Source organism: Octopus bimaculoides, chromosome 15 (assembly GCF_046866305.1).
Source record: "Octopus bimaculoides isolate indiv1 chromosome 15, ASM4686630v1, whole genome shotgun sequence".
Taxonomy (NCBI): Eukaryota; Metazoa; Mollusca; class Cephalopoda; order Octopoda; family Octopodidae; genus Octopus; species Octopus bimaculoides.
In genome coordinates, this window is record NC_142942.1 from 21,178,687 (window position 1) to 21,186,786 (window position 8,100).

The 8,100-nt window shown below is 36.9% G+C and overlaps 1 long non-coding RNA gene across 1 annotated transcript; it reads left to right on the forward strand.

Annotated features, from left to right (window-relative positions):
• The first annotated feature begins 3,019 nt into the window (after positions 1-3,019).
• Positions 3,020-7,583, forward strand: LOC128249543 (uncharacterized). The gene is made up of 2 exons (XR_008265664.1): positions 3,020-3,078; positions 7,364-7,583. It is a non-coding gene; the product is annotated as an uncharacterized LOC128249543 (long non-coding RNA).
• Positions 7,584-8,100: the final 517 nt, after the last annotated feature.

An 8,100-nucleotide genomic window follows, 5' to 3' on the forward strand; every position in this document is an offset into this window, starting at 1 on the left:
TATATATATATATATATATATATATATATATATATATATATATACATATATATACATGTAAGCTTCCAATAACCAAATGCACATATGTTAGTTCGGTATTTATGTGGCAGACAGACAATTAGCGGAAATATTTTGTAATCTATTTATCAACAAAAATGTGTTGAAGAGACAGAAACGTCCATGTGAAATCACGTGTGTATGTGCGCGTGTGTGTATATATTAGTGTGTGAGCGTGTCTGTATTTGTGTGCGCATGTATACGTATACGTATATGTCAGTATTCATGTGAATATGTGTGTGTTTCTCTGTCTGTGTTTGTTTGTGCGAAAGCATTAAACTTTAATATTTAAAAATTTGGTAAAGCACGTTTCTCCCACTCCTGATTCCATTTCTATTGGAATAATGTACTTTGTTAAGCACTTTAGTCTTTAGAATTCCAGCCACAACATGAGGAATTGGTGCAAACAGAAGTCACATTGAAATACAATGGTGTTAGGTAATCTGGGAACCGAAATGGGTCGGAAGCGTCAGCTTGTTGGGGAAGAAAGTTCGTTCACACAGCCCTACCCCCAGCGCCACCTTCCGTGTTGTTGGGTTCGATCAGACTTGGTGGTCATCTCGGGCAAGTGTCTTCCATAGTAGCTGTGGGGCTTAAAATGATTTTTGAGGGGGAAAAAGGTAGATGGTAGCTGTGCGAGATTAAGACAAAAGGCCCATACACACACACCCGCACACAGACCCACACACATATACATACAAATATCTGTGAAAGAAAGAGTGTGCGCATACCTGCCCGTATTTATATGTACATGCATATATATATATATATATATATATATATATATATATATATATATACACATATATATATATACACACATATATATATATACACACACTCATATATATATATATATATAATGTATATTTATTTTATGGTTACACGCACACAAACATATGTAGTAGTAGTAGTAGTAGTAGTAGTAGTAGTAGTAGTAGTAGTAGTAGTAGTAGTAGTAGTAGTAGTATTTCTTTAGCACGTAGCGATTGGTACTAAAGCGCAATAGAAATTAAATGATTCTCCAGTAAAGTTACTTACTGGCGGTGCTCCAGCATGGCCGCAGCCCAAGAGCTGAAATATGTAATAGAATAAAAGAATGTGTGTGTGTGTGTGTGTGTGTGTGTGTGTGTGTGTGTGTGTGTGTGTGTGTGTGTGTGTGCGCGCGCCTGCCCTTCGTCGCTAAATATTGAGAAACTCAAAAACGCAGTACTTTCTGAAAGAAGTCCTCTACGCTATTTGTTCTGCAGATAGTGTCAGATACTCTCTTGTCATTCCCACTTGCCCATCATACATACGCTGAAACCAGTAATTATCGCGGGATAATCTTGTAATAAACCACCGACATTATTGTACACCAATCTATGATATAAAAACGGAAGAAAAATTTTTTAAAAACTAAATGAAGAACTTCAGTTCTGCTTCTTTAAATGGTAAAGGAGGGTGGAATGATTAAAATATGTTTATCGACTCGAGTGGTTGCAGCAAACACTGTTTGAACCGCCTGGAACGTCTGGAAGGTCATCTTTGGAATGTAGTATGGATTAATTTACATTGAGCAGATGGATCACAAGTGTTGCTATTTTAGAAGTTCTATTTTTGGTAAATATTCTAAAGCAGTTTATACATACCGAAGCAGCGCAATGTTAAATGAATTTAATGCAGAAATTTAATCTCTGAGAGAACAGCATCGGACAACATGGTTGATATTTTGCTATTGACGTCGCCGTTGCTGCTGCTGCTGCTGCTGTTGTTGTTGGCTGGATTGCTAAAGCATCGAACATATTCCTTCAGACATTTCTTCTGATTCTCAACACCCCGAGTTCAAATTCTGCAGAAGCCCACTCTACTTTTGTTTCTGCTACACATGTCGTAAAGAGAAAGATGCACTCAGACAAAAATATAGCAAACATATTTAGGAGGACTAACCATTAGGTTAGTCGTTAGGTTTTGAGTTCGAAATCCGCCGAGGTCGACTTTGCCTTTCATCCTTTCGGGGTCGATAAAATTAGTACCAGTTACGTACTGGGGTCGATGCAATCGACTTAATCCCTTCTCTCAAAATATGAGGCCATGTGCTTCCGGTAGCAAGGCGGCGAGCCGGCAGAATTGTTAGCATGACGGGCAAAATACTTATCCGTCTTTATGTTCTGAGTTCAAATTCCACCGGGGTCGATTTTTACCTTTCATCCTTATGGAGTTGATAAAGTAAGTACCAGCTGGGGACTGGGGTTGATGTAATCGATACACCCCTTCCCCGTGACAAAATTTGAAACCGGTATAGATGTAGGTCTAAGGCGGTGAACTGGCAGAATCGTTAGCACGCCGGTCGAAATGCTTAGCGGCATTTCATCCGTCTTTACGTTCTGAGTTCAAATTCCGCCGAGGTCGATTTTTACCTTTCATCCTTATGGGGTCGATAAAGTAAGTACCAGTTGAGTACTGGGGTTGATTTAATCGACTTCCTCCCTTCCCGAAATTGTTAGCCTCGTGTCAAAAATTGAAACCGTTATTATATTCCTTGATATACAACAGGAAACATAGTTACCGTTCTTCTTTCGGAGATCATAAATCAATGACTTATTGGAAATATTTTAGGTCGATTTTAATGAGAGATAATTTGGTGTTAGGAAAATTAGTTGTTAATTACAACAAATGCAAAGTATTCATTTACTAATGGATGTTTAAAGCAGGACAAGGTTGTTTCTTATTCTGAAATAATTTTGTTTGTAAAAGAGAAAGAAAACAAAACGTAACAAATTATTAATTAGATTATTAATATTGTGTTGTTATTGTTGTCGTTGTAATTAATTATCTAATTTTCATAACTGCTAATTACGTATAACTAACTTCCTCTGATATCTCAAGATAAACCATAAGTTTATGAATTTATTCATTATCAGCGGCAAGGGAAGTCACGTGATATTTAGTAAAGCGTTGATAGGCTGATCGGGTAAAATAGGACAAATGCAGGTGGGCGAATTAACGAAACAATGGATTACCTGCAGGTCTACCTACTCTGTCTGTATATTTCTCTTTCTTTCTTTTTCTCTTTACTTCTCTCCACCACTGCCACCCCACCCCCCGTCCCCCAATTTCTCTTCTCAGTATTTTGTGTGTGGTTTCCATTATCTTGTCTCACATTCACCTTTTGTTATAACCTTATTTCTCACTTTCCATCCAATACAATACACCATCACCGCTGCCGCCGCCAGTTTCTCCTATATATAACGTGAGTGTAATTTTATATAAGATGGAGCTGTAAAATATTACCATTAACAATGAACGCCTAATATGAATAATGAGGCCGAGCTTTGACGAGCTTTGCCGAGCTTTGACGAGCTTTTGCTATAAACATTTCAAGCAATACTTTTCTCTTTCCATTTGCTTGCTAACGAACCAGCTTCCATAACTACGATTCTTCGACAATATCATTGATTCAATATCCTTATTATCGACTTCCTTACAGCCAAATATTTTCTAAATGTGATGAAAACACATTACATTAGTAGCAGTTAGATACGCCTTAATGAAGCGACTGTTAATTAAGCAGGGTAAAAAAGAAAAATTGTTTATATATTAATTAGCTAATAACTGCGATTCAACAAGAGATGTATTCGAGAAAGTTCTCCTCTCCCACGTTGTAATTAGTTAATTTATATGAAAGGGTTTTATAATGAAATGCTGGTTCTAATAGTTAATTTTTGCTTCTCTTAAGCGGAATATCTGAGGTTTGGTGTAATAGTAACTGAGTGAAGAATAATTAAACCATTTTTTAGTCTTTACCATTTTAGCGCTGTCAGTGTTGGCGTTCATTTTAACAAAAAACAAATAATAAATTCTATTCTTTCTCTCTCTCTCTCTCTCTCATTCTTCCTCTCATATACACCATACTCTCCTTCCCTCTCTCACCCTCTCTCTCTCCCACTCTCATTCTTTCTCTCTCTCACTGTATCCCTTTCTTTCCTTCTCTTTCACTCTCTCTTTCTGTCTCTCTGTCTCTATCTCACTCCCGCTTTCTTCCTCCCTCTCCTTTCCCTTCCCCTCTCCCTCTCTCCCCTCATTTTGTTTCCCTGCGCCTCTCTTTCCTTCTTCTTTCTCTCCCCTCTCCCTTTCTCCTCCCCTCTCCTCCCCTATTCCCCCTTCTCTCCCACCTCTCTCCCCCACTTCTCATATACAATCTTATTATAGTGCGGTTAATAACCTTTCACAATTTCCTTTCTGTAAGTTTTCCATTTACGCCGGAGACAAGACCACCACAACGGTTTTACATAATCTCTCCTTAGACACTCCCTCTGCAATGGAAAATTTAAATATATACCACAGCCTCGAGAACAGAATGGGTTATCCACTCAAGTAGAACCTCATCATTTTGGCTTCTACAACTTTAATGCTTTGCTACAATCATACGTCAACCATCTCGTTAATATAAGCTTTCCCTAAATACAGTGCAAGCCATAACGAAAACTGGTGTGTCTTGGGAGGGTCATTTTGCCAATATTAGTAACCACACGCACTGGTTCAATATTACTTCTTTATTGTTAGTAAGTCGGTTAAATATCTAACCAACTAATAAATCGATCGTTTGTTTGATATGCTAGTTAAACAACCAATCGGTTGTTTGTTAGTCAAAGGTCTTGATATAATTCATTTACATAATCCGTGCCAAGATATTCTCTTCTGTAGAAATTTCAGTGTATATTTTGTTTAGCATAGGGAGCTAAATTATCTTTTATCGTTTATTTGTTTAAATCATTGAACTGTGGCCATGCTGGGGCACCGTAATCAAGAGTTTTAGTCGGACAGATCAACACTAATACTTATTTTAACGTCTGCTTCTTATTTTAACGATTTCTTTTGCTGAACCGCTAAGGTACCGGATGTAAACAAATCAACAGCAGTTGTCAGGCGGTGGTGGGAGATAAACACACACACACACATCTACACATCCACACACACACATGCACACACACATGTATATATATATATATATATATATACACACACATTCATATATATATATATATATTTACAAACACATATAAATAATGTGTGTGCGCGCGCACGTGTATCACGAGTTTCCACACACTTTCCGTCTACCAAATTCACTCGCAAAGCTTAAATCTACGCGGGGCTATGGTAGAAACCATTTTCCCCAAAGTGCCGCGCAGTGGGACTGAACCCAAAACCACATGGATGTAAAGCAAGCCTCTTAACTACACGGCCGAAGTCTTTTCTCCGTTTCATTGTTTCGTAGTCGGTAAGACAAAGATCAGTTCGATGTAAAACGAGTACTGGTTCAATGTAATCGACTTTGCCATCTTCTTAAAATTGCTGGCCCAGTGCCAAAACTAGAAATACATATTATAGAATTTTCAAATATAATTAAATACGCCATGGTGGTAATTTATTCTTATGTGGACAGATTACATCTCCGCACTGCAAAACCAGCCAATCACTGCTCACCAATGACTTAATCGTTTCGTGTTTATGCAGAGCGTGTCTTACTGTATTCTTAACTATAATTCGCCAATCCCTGGTTGAGTTATTATATCGCCAAGTCCTCCTCTCTCTCTTTCATCCTCACACTCTCTCTCTCGCTTTCCGTCTCTCTCTTTCCTTCTCTCCTCCATCTACCTCTCTCTCTCTCTATCTATCTATCTATTTATCTCTCCCTCTTTCTCTTTTCTTTTAGTTATTTAAATGGAATACGCTCGGCTCATTGTCCATTAAAAAAAGCATCTCATATCCAGCGAACACAAATGTAGACTGTTTTGCCAAAAGGCAATTTCAACATCTATAACGTTATGGTACATTATAATTCCATTGAGTTTCAAAACCAAGTAAATATCGTAGGCCAGACGACATATTTAATAATCTTTGATTTTAATTTGATTTATTTTTATCTACTTATTATTATTATTATTTTTGTTTTTGTTTTTCAAAATCAAATCTGTATTATGATCACGTCGTCTACTTTTAACCTGCTTATATACTTAGGGAAAGCTATTACAAACTATGTAAGTTTGGGCGTAGGAGTGGCTGTGTGGTAAGTAGCTTGCTTACCAACCACATGGTCCCAGGCTCAGTCACACTACTATAGCCTCAGGTGTCTTGGGGAAATTTCGAACCTGGGTTCTCATTCCTAAGGTGTTTTTCGTTGTGGTGTCATTATATTCAAGCCACGTGGTATTAGCTTTCAGTCTCTACATCTACACAGGAAGGTTAGATCAAAAGGTACCTTAGGAATGAGAACCCAGGTTCGAAATTTCCCCCAAGACACCTGATGAAGGCTGGAGGGTATATCAGCCGAAACGTTGTGTTAACAACAAACAAGATGAGGACAAATATCCGTTAAATGTAAATAATGTAAATGAGCTACAATAAAGTTAAATACGGTGATTAGAAAAATATAGTAAATATTAGTCTAGGTGATCACATAGTGCTGTATGTAAGGGAGACAAATGCTGAAGTTTCAAAAATTTCAACCGTCGTCAGCTGACGTGGAGTTTTTGTTATTACTAGTTGGTGTTATTGTAATTAACTTACTATAGAGAAATATTCGTAAACAAAAACGAATGGCTTCGAGAAATGAGATTCATTAATTTAATTATAAATGGTGCTGGCCATATTTTTATGAAATAAAATGGTGTATTCGATTCATTACAATGTTTTGGTCAACATTGCAACAATGTTTCCTTTTTGAAAAATAATTCAATTTTGATGGAAGAGTGTTTGTTTTTTTTTTTTTTTTTTGGTTGTTTGATTTCTTTCTTTTACTTTCACAAAAGAAGAATCCACACAATTCTACTTCACCCATCCCCACTCACCTCTCATACCTGAATATCTGCAGCAGATATTACCAGTAACTCAAGCTCATAGTCTCCCTTCCTCATTCCATTAAATACATGCATTGCTTCTACCGCCCTCTAAACCCTTTAACGGCCGACAACTCTTCCACCATGTCTCTTCTTGAAAAGTTTATATCCATTTTAAGCTACATTTCTTTGATCCTATCGTCATCGACTGTTTCAATATTCACTGGGTCCCCACCTGCAAGGTCATGCGCTATTTATATTGATATGAGATCACTACATCACGCTCATATGGTTGTGATGCATGTTCCAAGTGTACCCTTAGATGGGTGTCATGGTGGGTGCATTAGGATTCGTATATTTGCTCCTCGGTGCTATTTTTATTAGCATGTATTGCTCTCTCACTCAATAATAATAATAATAATAATAATAATAATAATAATAATAATAATAATAATAATAATAATAATTGCGTTCTAATTTTGTTACAGGGCCAGCAATTTTGTGATAATGGAGTTAGTTTATGCCATCGACCCCAGAGCTTGTACTTGACTGGTACTTTATTTTATCGACCTCGAAAAGATGAAAAGCAAAGTTGACCACTGCCCGATTTGAAATCAGAAGATAAAGGACTGAAGCGAATGTCGTAAAGTATTTTTCCAGACATTCTGACAATTTTTGCAAATAATAAAATGAGATGCACAACTGAAATTCGTTCAGACTTTTACTCTTTTCTTCAAAGAACGTGTTTCATAGAAATATATTCCAAATCTTAAGAGTTTACCATCACTACCACCACCACCACCACCACCACCACGATGCCGATAATTTTAAAGAGCTATTTTCTTCATTTTCTTTTTGCAAATTCTTTATTTAATTTGCATGTGAGTAACTAAAAACATACGTGTCACTATAGATATTTCACCCAGTGAACTTAAAATTTATAATTAACCCGATTTAAGTTTTATTTCCAGAAATCTTGACCTTCCAGCGTCTTCCAATAATTGATTTAAGCACTAATCTACGTCACTTTCCTTTCATCGTCTGTAACAACCAATTAACGTTTCTCTTGTTTTCGGGGAAACAAAAAAAAACTATAAATTAATAAATTTCGTTTCGGCTTTTTTATAACAGAAACCTTAGTTAGACGTAGTAGCAGCAGTGGCGGTAGTAGCAGCAGAAAGAGAAATAAGGTTAACGATTGAACACTATAATCTAGAATTTGGCC